Source organism: Gracilinanus agilis, chromosome 5, assembly GCF_016433145.1.
Source record: "Gracilinanus agilis isolate LMUSP501 chromosome 5, AgileGrace, whole genome shotgun sequence".
NCBI classification, from domain to species: domain Eukaryota; kingdom Metazoa; phylum Chordata; class Mammalia; order Didelphimorphia; family Didelphidae; genus Gracilinanus; species Gracilinanus agilis.
This window is the reverse complement of record NC_058134.1, coordinates 70797198-70808470: the sequence shown is the minus strand read 5'-3', so window position 1 is coordinate 70808470 and position 11273 is coordinate 70797198.

Sequence of the window (11273 nt, the reverse complement as noted above, 5' to 3'; positions counted from 1 at the left end):
GGGGGGGGGGGGGGGGAAGGGGAGGTCAGGGGGTGAAGGGGAAAGTAAAATCATGAATTATGTAAGCATATTAACTTTTCTAAAAAATAAATATTAATAAATGTTTTTTTTAAAGTAACTAAAATCACAGATTTAGAGGCAAAAGTCATCTAGTTCAGCTTCTATCATTTTGCAGATGAGTAAGCTATGCTCCAAAGTAGAGTGAGGTCATATAGTCAGCAAATAATTGAGACATGCTTAGAACCTAAGTCTTTTGATTCCAAGTCTAGTTCTCTTTCCTTTGGAAAGAGAGTAGTTGCAACAAAACCCAGTTCTCTTGAACCATTCCAAAACAATAAAAAAATATATTTGCCTCTTGATGATTCATTGTTTATGAGGAATGAGGGAGAAAATTGAAGGTTGAAAATTACACCAAATTATGAAAAAATGGTTGTACTCTCAACAAAGATAAAGAAATTAGAAAGGGGGGATGATTTGGAGGGAAAGACTGAGTTCTGTTTTGGCTATATCATAGTTGATATATCTATGGGACAGCAGAGTTTAGGATAACTAATTAGAAATTGCTGATTTGGAGCTGGAATAAGAGAATAAAGCTAGACATATTCATTTGAAGTTGGCCCCATAGAGACAATAATGAAATTTGTCTTGAAATCTATTCAGCATCTCCAGGAAATCTGATAAGGACTACTTAGGTGATAAAGAAAGACTAGGAGACCCTGGATTTCAGTCAGCTCATGCTGCTGCTCCGTCTCCTTGCAATGAGTTTAGGATTTTATTATATACTGTATACTAAACCCATTTCACACAGGAGCACAAAAAAACTTCACAGTTGCACAGAAATACAAATTGTGTCATATCAAAGCACAAGAAACCTCAGTGGCTCCAGGGTAGAAATAGCCTGGAATAGAACAAGGTCCAAGGCTGAATTCTAGGCACTTTATTATCAGAAAGCTAATTCTGGGATACTTTTTTCTGGCAGAAAGTCCCTGCTGGATTGAAGTTTTTACTCATTTTAACCTTGACTGTCTGGAAACAGCTTTTGAGCCCAAGCAGCTGCATTTCTGACCAAGGGAGAAAATGTTAATGTCTTGACTGTTGGTTTGCTAAGAACTTAAAGCGTTTCAATAAGACTACAATGTTTTTCAATAAGAAAAGGTGTGAATCAGAAAAGGAGTCAAAAGAGGAGTCAAGATTTTTATCTTAGATAGCCCACCCTGTCTTGCTCTGACTTGTAGAGCAGAAGGGTCAACACACAGCTTTCCAGGACTTCATTGACCTTTTGATGGGGTCCAGATAAAAATATCTATTTGAGACTCTGTTTCTCTTATTGGCCTACCACACCTTTGGAAACCAATGAGATCACCAAAAGAGATCAATGAATTAAGTGTGAAAATAAAAAATGAAAAGCCAGGGAAAACAAAATTAATCAAATATTAATAAAAGATAAACAGAATTAAAAATAGAAACACCTGGGGGCAGCCGGGTTGCTCAGTGGATTGAGAGCCAGGCCTAAAGATGGGAGCTCCTAGGTTCAAATCTGGCCTCAGACACTTCTCAGCTGTGTGACCCTGGGCAAATCACTGGACCCCCGTTGCCTACCCTTACCACTCTTCTGCCTTGGAGCCAATACACAGTATTGACTCAAAGATGGAAGGTAAGGGTTTAAAAAAAAAGAAATAAAAATAACTGAGTAACAAAACAATTTTTATATACTAAAAAAAGCTAATTCAGTTTAAAAAAGAACAAAAATAAATTAATAAAATAAAAAATATAATGGAAGAAATTCTTAATATATGGAGAAAAAATAAAGCTACTATTTATGAAATGATGTGGCAGCAAAACCTAAATAAAATGGTCATAGGCAGTGAAGAGGGAAGATTTTGAGTCAGAGGACCTGAGTTCAAATTCTGGTTCTATAAGAATTACAATGTTTTCACTCCAAATTCTAGTATTACCCACTAATTTGGGGCAAGGGTGGAATTTGGTCTCAAGAATTTGACAGACAAAAATATGGCTTAAATCACAGAAGCAGACCCATTTACATCAAAATAAGTCCTATTTGTTAGAAAGGGTTTTTTTAATTTCTCTTTAATCCAGTAAGGACACCTGGCTATTTTCTCACCTTGACCTATGTTGCCAGTTTTGTTTTGTTTTGTTTTGTTTTTCCTCTTAAAGAGGCTGTTTATCATGTCTCTCCCTTAAAGGCAACAGACAGGCTGGTGTAACTTAAGACAAAACACAACCTCCATCTTAGTTTCTTTATCTGTGAAAATTCCATATCTTTAAAATACCTGAATTATTTATTCACAAGATTCTTGTGCTGATCTAATGAAAATTGTATGTGAATGTTTTGTAAGACTGAAGTTTACATCTCTCTACCATTCATTATTATTAATCATTATCATCAGATCATTCTTTTCATCTTTTCAATGGATCTCAGAGAAAGACAGCCCTAGGATAAGGTACTATCCTATTATTTTATGTTTAATGTTCTATAAACCCTTGCATAGGTGGATAAAATAACTGCTATTTGTAAGGGAATAAACATGTTGGGATGCAAGCTCATCTCCTATAGATTCACTAAAAGCATCATCTCCAGAGTTTGAGATCCTTGAAAGTAGAATTATTTCCAAAATTACATAATTGCTGATAAGGAAAAAACCTCTTTTCATATGTGGTCCACTTAGATTCTGGAGCTATTCTCCCAACCCCTATTTGCAAAGGCAGATTGACTCTCTAAAGAGCAGCTGTGACTTGTTCCGTTAGCATCTAGGAAGTAGCCCTAAGGAACTGGTAATTATATATTTTTGTTGTTGTAGAATCTTGGATCTGACTTTTGGAATCATATTCATTCTATTGACTCCCCAAATAAACATTGTCACTAGCTACAGCTTTTCTGGGAATGATACTAGAAAACTGATGAGAAGTCCAAAATTCTCCCAACATTTGAACATCTCAGAGCTTTCCTATGGCCCAGGGGTAGAAAGCCAGGGGAGTCAGGTAATGAAGAAGACCCAGGCCAAATCTGAGGTCCTATCCTTACCCGCCAAGTGACTTCCCAGATCATCAAGCAGAACTTCTCTCTCCTGGCTTGCCACTTTATAGAATCTCTTGAATTCTGAACCTGCTCCTGATTTTATATAGAGCTCAAAGGGGATACCAACATCTCTCAGTCAATCTGAAAAGACTTCCTATTGTACCTTCTGAAGTTTCCAGACATCGTTCATACCTAGAGAGAAATAGAGATGTGTTCTCTCCTGATGCTTAAGTGGGGATGATTTCAACCACCTTGTTACATTTATATACTGTGAATGTCTGTTCCTGGGATGTGATATGAATGGCTTGACAGTTTTCATTGCATAGTTTTTCTCCTCTATTCGGCTAACATTCCTTTTTTTAAAGAATTACATAAGACTCATTACAAGTCTCATTAATTTTAGATTTTTGTGGGGATCTTTAGTTACATACTGACTCTATTTACTTCTGCTGTGCAAATCTTACTGAGAATAATGTTTTAGGATATGGGTGTTAATGATATCACTCTTCTCATTGCTATATTTAACTGTTTTCATGAACTGAAACTTTTTTCATTGATGTTTTGTTTATTTCTTGACCTAGATTTCTTCTTGGCCTTGAACTTATATACATGTATCTCCTTAATTTAAAGCACATCTTCAGGGGGCAGATGGGTAGCTCAGTGGATTGAGAGTCAGGCCTAGAGACTTGAGGGCCTAGGTTCAAATCTGGCCTCAGGCACTTCCCAGATGTGTGACCCTGGGCAAGTCACTTAACCCCCATTGCCTAGCCCTTAACATTCTTCTGCCTTGGAGCCAATACACAGTAAGTGTTTTAAAATAAATAAATAAACCATGTCTTCAGTAATAACAACTCTATACTTTCATTATAGCAATCTCAAATACTTAGATAATGTATCCCTCATATAATTCTACATTTATATTCCGTCTTGTCAGTTTTCTTACTAATGTCTATCTTCTGTAAGTGATTGTCCCAATAGTTATGTCCTCTGCCCTTTTAAGACATCTTTGTATCTTCTTCCTCTAGACACACAGTTAGGTTCTTAAGAAAAAATATAAAAGGAAATCTTTGGTCTGTTGTATATAATGTATAATAAGCAAATGAATTATTGACTCTCTAAACCAAGGGGGGAAAGCTGTTTGTAAGTCACAGTACTACTTTGAGCTTAAATGCTTCCATTTCCTCATCCATAAGTGGGGAGAGGTGGCACGGAGATATTTGCTTCTTGCTTTGTGAGAATCAAGGCCTTTCACAATGTATCACTTAAGAGATCCAACCTTATTAAGCATTTTTCTCCCTATACAAGAAGTATAATGGAAATAGTATTGAACTTCAGTTAAGAGTTACCTGAATTCCACTTCCACCTGTGATATTTCACAGTGGTATGATGATGGGCAAGTCTCTTAATATCTGAGCCTCAATTTCTCCCTTTGCAGAATGGGGATGATCACACTTTTAGGACTCACATTACTGGGTTATTTTGAGGATCAAAGAAGCTGTTGTATACAAAATACTTAGTACATTTTTAAGCACTATATATATGTCAGCTCTTGGTAATATGAGCATTTTTTCCCCAGCCAGAATGATCTATTAATTTTTCTTTGGTCACACTATACACACCCCATCTCGATAGCTTTGCTCAAGCTTATTCATTCCTCTATGGGAATTCCTTCCCTCTACCTTACACCTTAAGTCATAACATTTCTTTAAAGTAGGAGACAGTTTCAATTCAATTCAACAAGCACTTAATATGTATAAGAAACTATACTGGAAAAATAAAATTAACAAGAGCCAACCTCTGACTTCAAGGAGCTTGGATCATACTGTAGTAAATCAGATATGATATATTAAAGGAGACGTTGACTTTGGAATCAGAGGACCCAAGTCCAAATTCTAGCTCTCTTCCTAAATACTTTGTGAGTCTTTTGAGCAAATTCCAGTTTCCTCATCTGTAAAACAAAGGCATTAAACTAATTGGAGGTGTCAGACCCCTGACCAGATTAAAATGTAATTGGAAAACATTTAACAAAAATAAAAATGCAATACACCATAAATAATGTTACTATGTAGTTTTCTAAGACAAAATGTAGGTTGGAGGGATCCATTTCTGTTTCAGTTTGACACCCCTGGTCCAAAGTCTTTTCCATCTCCAAGTCCTATAATGCATCAAGTCCCATCACCTTCATGAAGACTTCTCTAACTGGGAGGTGGGGGAGGGGGCAGCTAGATGGCTCAATGGACTGGGAGCCAGGCCCAGAGATAGGAGATCCTAGGTTCTGGGAAAGGGAATTCTTGATTCTCTTTGAGTGAAGATTTGTGAAAAGAGAATCCTTTATTTTCTTTGCCTAGTCAGAGTTAAAACTTTGGTTAACAATAACTTAAATACCCCTACTTAGTACTCCACTAGATTGTGAGGATAGGATTAACTCTCCTTTGTCTACTTTTGAATTAATCAACGAAAGGGAATATACCCATACTTAACCCTAAAATAAAGGAAACTTACTACAGGAGTTTGCACCTCTAAAAGGAAGACTGCAACCCAAGTGCTAACTCAGTAACCTGCAAATCCAATTTGGGTGGCAACTCAAAAATGTGTGAATCCTAGGAGGAGAATTAACACCTTTAGAGATGACAACTCAATCCCACAAACACTGCCCCTGGGCGGGGCTGGACAATTTGGAAACTATGATTGGCCCCTGTGAAGAGGGGCAGGAACAGGAAACTACCATAAAAGCCCTGAAATCCATGAGCAGTGAGGCTCAGGGAGTTGAGTCTAGTGGAGAATGAACTCTGAGAAGAGAATCACCTCAGGAATCACCTTCAGCTCTGGTCATTGTCTTGATCTGCCTCTTAGAGGAAACTTGGGTAAGTGGATAGCTGGTTTTCCCTTCCTGTCTTCTGGAGATAGTTTAATTTTGTTTTGATTTTTTTTTTAACCCTTAACTTCTGTGTATTGGCTCCTAGGTGGAAGAGTGGTAAGGGTGGGCAATGGGGGTCAAGCGACTTGCCCAGGGTCACATAGCTGGGAAGTGTCTGAGGCCAGATTTGAACCTTGGACCTCCCATCTCTAGTCCTGAATCTCAATCCACTGAGCTACCCAGCTGCCCCGATATTTTAATTTTGATTGAAGGTTAACAAGTCCTGGCTGAGCTAAGCACTGGAATAATATTTAGTTAGATAGGTTATTGTCTTCTCTACCCTTTTATATTTCTCTACTTTCACTCTTTCCATCTCTTTTATAAATAATTTATAATTTTCATATATTTAGCCAAACCATTAATTTTAACACATATTTCAAATCTGGTCTCAGATACTGGGTGATCTGGGCAAATCCCTTAACCCCCATTGCCTAGCCCTTACCACTCTTCTCAACATTATAAACTGCTTCCTCTCAGCCTGTGGTCAACAGCTAGGTCAGAGTCTTCCCTGCTTTCAGCAGGGAATGGAGAAATAACTGATCCTTTGGACTACCAAGAGAAAGTCCCAGCTGAAGAGTTCTCAGGGGACAAAGGAAATGAGAATTCGGTTTATTATCTATAGCTCCAGTGTCCTAAACTACCAGACAAAATTTTGAGGATTAAGAAAATGAGTTCTTATGGATTTCAAAGATGTGGGATTTTTCCTGTTGTTATTGTCTAAATTGTTCTGCTGGTTCAAGTCTTCCCAGGTTTCCCTGAAACCTTTGCCTTTACTTTTTCTTAATAGCATAATAATATTGCTTCATATTCAGATGCCATAACTTATTCAGCCATTTCCCAATTTAGAAGCATTCCCTTAGTTTCAAGTTTTTGTTACTACAAAAAAAAAGTGCTACTATTATGGATCTTTTCTGAATTCGTTGATGTCTTGGGGCAAAGGGGGCTGATAATTAAATCTTCCCAGAATATAAAGATTCCGTTGCTGGCTGATAATTAAATCTTCCCAGAATATAAAGATTCCGTTGCTGATTATACATTTTATACTTCACCTCAGTTTTGCCCTCTCTCTCTCTCTCTCTCTCTCTCTCTGTCTTCTGGGCTTAGATTCCTCCTCTTTTCAATGTCCTATGAAAAAATACCCTGAATAACTGGATAAACCCTTATTGAATAAAACCTTAAAATCTCTTTAACTTATGAGGTTGCTTCCAAGCTTTGAGATATTCACCTCAAGGTTGATTCTTGGCCCTTATCCAGGAAAGGAAATACAAAATGTTGTCAGGGATCCAGGTACAAGCTTGCCTAATGGAGGCTCTAGCTATCATATTAGAGGCAAGGTAGGGAAAGTCAGCCCATCCTTCTACCTTTACTTTAAAAAACAAACAAACATCAGATATGTAGGTTTATGGATTGTTATTTATCATAATTATAATTATTTATAGATTTATAGAACTTTGAGTTCTTAATCTCATTATTTTGCAAACTAGGAAACTGGAATACCTCTCCCCAAAGGTTTAATTACTTGCCCAAAGTCTTATAGGAAATAGCAGAACTGAGTTCTCTGATTACAAATCTGAGGCTCATTCTACTTGGTTGCACTACTTCTTTCATATGGCATAATGTTAAATATCACCTTTGCAAAATATGATTTGAGTTTTTAAAAAAAACACACTTAACTTCTGTCTTAGAATCAATATTAAATATTGGTTCCAAGGCAGAAGTGTGGTAAGGGCTAGGCAACTGGGGTTAAGTGACTTGCCAGGGTCATATGACTAGGAAATATCTGCCAACTGGGGGTGGGGGTGGGGGAGGGAGGACAGGGAGGTTGTTGTTGTTAAATAGGCTATTTTTCTGCATTAATACTATTTCCTTTTTCATGTTTTTTTAAAAAAATAACTTTCTATCTTAGAATTAATACTAAGTATCAGTTCCAAGGCAGAAGAGTGGTAAGAGTTAAGCAATTGGGATTAAATGACTTGCCCAGGGTCACAACACCTAGGAAGTTTCTGAGACTAGATTTGAACCCAGGATTTCCCATCTCTTGACTTGGCCCTCTACTGAGCTACCTAACTGCCCCTTACTATTTCCTTCTTAATATTGATTTTGATCTTTGTACCAGGTATATTGGGGAAGTTGACAGTTGGAGAATCCACTTTCCATGGCTCAGATGAAACATTACCACATACCATGTCAATTATGATGCTATAGAAAAAACAAATGTAATAACCTCGGGCAAAAGGAAACTAATATGACTTTGGTTTGCTCAATTGGTTACCGTGGTTTCACCTTGCATTGAGAGTAGAGGTTTCAGTTTCTAATTTTGCCATCATTCAATTGAAAGGGGCAAAAAAAAAAAAAAAAATCACAACTGTCACCAAGGTCAAGAATCCAAAGGTTCATTTCTATTTTTTCTACCTTGAAAGGCTAATGCTTGCTGAGATCTTTTTTCCTATGTATGCCAAATACTCTGTAGCCTCCATCTGTTAGGGGTTTTTTTTGTTTGTTTTTTAATGCCACAAAAGTTACATGGACTTTGTATCTGTAATCACTGATGATAATGATGGAGTCATAGAGAACAAAGTTAAATCGTTGCTGTTTGCCCACATGTGATGCAGTGGAGGTTTTTTTTAAGACAGTCACTGTTGCAGTTAGGGAATGCCACAGATTCACTCATAGTGCTCTGTGTGTAAAATGTACAATCATGTGAAGGATAAGGGAGGTTGGGCTAGATTTCTGATGTCTCTCAAAGCTCGAAAATGAATACTAAGCCTTTAGATAGAGCTTATAATTCTTTTGATCCTTACAAATTCTACCCTAGGAGGTAGGTGCTTTTATTATCCCCATTTTACGGATGAGAAAACTGAGACAAACAAGTTTGTGACTTGCCTGGCATCATACTCTAGTAAGGAAGTGTCTGAGGGCAATTCAAATTCGGGTCTTCCTGATTTGAGTTTCAGTATACTATCTGGTTCGTGTCTATTTCATGGAGGCCAACTCAAGAAAAAAAATAGTCTTCATCTTTTTTTAATTTTTATTTGTTTAAAAATTATAAATGTAATAATAGGTGAACAATCCAATAAACAAAAGAGATTCTATGTGTTTTGGGGACTGGCCAGTGGAAGCCCATCCTCAGGGCCCAATGAGCATGGTCTGCTTGCCTCCTAGCCTCAAGGGAGGCCTTGGTGAGCTGGTTAGGTTCAGATGTGCAATGGAAGATTGCTCGCCGCTCCCAGTCATGGGTGGGGGGTGGAGGGGGTGGAACAAGGCCTTTTTTCTTCCCTAATGTCACAAGGAAGATAAGTTGCTCTGGGCCCCTGGAGTAGGGGGTGGGGAGTGGAGGAGATCCTCAGGTCCTCACACCAGGAGAAGGCACGAAGCCCACCCTCCACTTCCCCCCTCCCCAAAGCCCTGTCAGCGCCAGGGGGCTAACCTCCAGTACACTAAGGCTGAGGCACGTGGCTCTACCAATTCCTGGGGGCCAATTGGGTCTTTTCTTTCCAATCTTGGGGAAGGAATATCTGAGAAGGAATGGATTAGGCTGGGATCTTGGGAGTTTTGAAAGGTTCAAAGAGGCAGGAAACGTCGGGGCGCCGGTGTTGGCCCCGTCTACCCAGAGGCTCCCAGTAACTAGTCCTTCTCGCACACCAGAGGAGGACGAAAGGCCACGTTACCCTAGAAGGAGTTGCGGGGGGAAGGCGGGGGGGGGGGGGAGGAGGGGCACAAGGGCGGCGAAGGAGGAGGAGAAGCCTCCCAGTCCTGGTTTAAGACTATTTCTTTACCACCAGTGGATCAAACGGGAAAGTCACACAGACAAGAAGCCGCAGCCCGAAACCTTCCCTCGAGGAATGCTGGGAGGGCAGTGCTCCCTCTGCCTAGGGGCCCCCTCCTAGATAGGAACCCCAACCTTCTCTTCCAGGGGGCTTTAACAATGATGTCCGCCAGAATCCTAAGTGCAGAGCAGGCTGTTCTCCTTGTCACTTTCCTTTGCAGGTTTCCCTCCGTTCCCCTCCTAATTTCACTGATGCTTTTTGGTTTCTTCTTTTAATGTTACCATCATCACCATAACTAATGCGTGCGTGTAACTTATATGCCAGTGACTATGCTAAGAGCTTTACCAATATTCCCTGAGAGGTGCTATTATTGTCCTCATTTTATAGACGAGGACACTGAGGCAGACAAGGACGAAGTGACCGCCTGTCGCCTAGCTGCCTCCTGAGAAGGTGACTATCCATCACCTTCCCTTGCCCCCTGAGAAGCCCTCGTTTGTCACAAAGTGTAATCTGACAAAGCAAGCCAAAAAAGAGACAGTGACTTTGTGCTTGCACGCTTCTTTCTGTTATTTCTAGCCTGTCCCGTGTCCCCAGAGGAAGGAGCCAGCTTAGTCCTCAGCCTTCTGCAGTCCTGATTGGTCATTGCATTGCTGTGTCCGCGTTTACAGTTGTAAATTACAGCCCCTAGTCCTCAGGGTTTGGCTCAAACCTCTCTGCCCCATAGGGAAGAAAGTGCCTAGTAAACCCAAAGAACTATGTTAATGAGAGGGGCGTCTCCAAAGTGAACTTAAACTGTGAGCAGTAGGGTCAGTGGCAGAATTCCCTTTGCCCTTCCTCCTCACTCACCTACTGATAAGGCCTTGGGCTTTGAAAGTTGCATGTTGAAATTATTATATACTTAAGAAGAAAAGCAAGCTATGAATAATAGAGACTCACGGCTTCGTGTTCTACTATGGAAATGCTCATTTTATCTGATTTTTGTTAACTTTAAGGTAAAACAAAATAAAAACATCCTCCAAAAACAATCGGAAAAATTTGATTTAAAAGACTTTATTTTAAAAAATATAAGACTTTATTTAAAATTAAAGCAATAGCAGACTGATCCTAAACAATGAGGCAGTTATTATTTTAAAACTTATTTTCAGTCTTAGAATTAATGTTGTGTATTGGTTGTAAGGCATAACAACAGTAAGGACTAGGCAATTGAAATTAAGTGATTTTCCTAGAGTCACACAACTAGGAAGTGTCTAAGAGCAGATCTAAACTCAGGACTTCCTGTCTCCAGTCCTGGCTCTCTTTCTACTGAGCCACCCTAAACCTAGCTGCCTCATCCCACTAAAAATATTTTAAACTGAGGATACTTCTTAAATTTTTTTTTTTTTTGGCCTTAGATCCTTTTAGTAGTCTGGTAAAAATTACAGACTCCAGGGGGCAGCTGGGTAGCTCAGTGGAGTGAGAGTCAGGCCTAGAGACAGGAGGTCCTAGGTTCAAACCTGGCCTCAGCCACTTCCCAGCTGTGTGACCCTGGGCAAGTCACTTGACCCCCATTGCC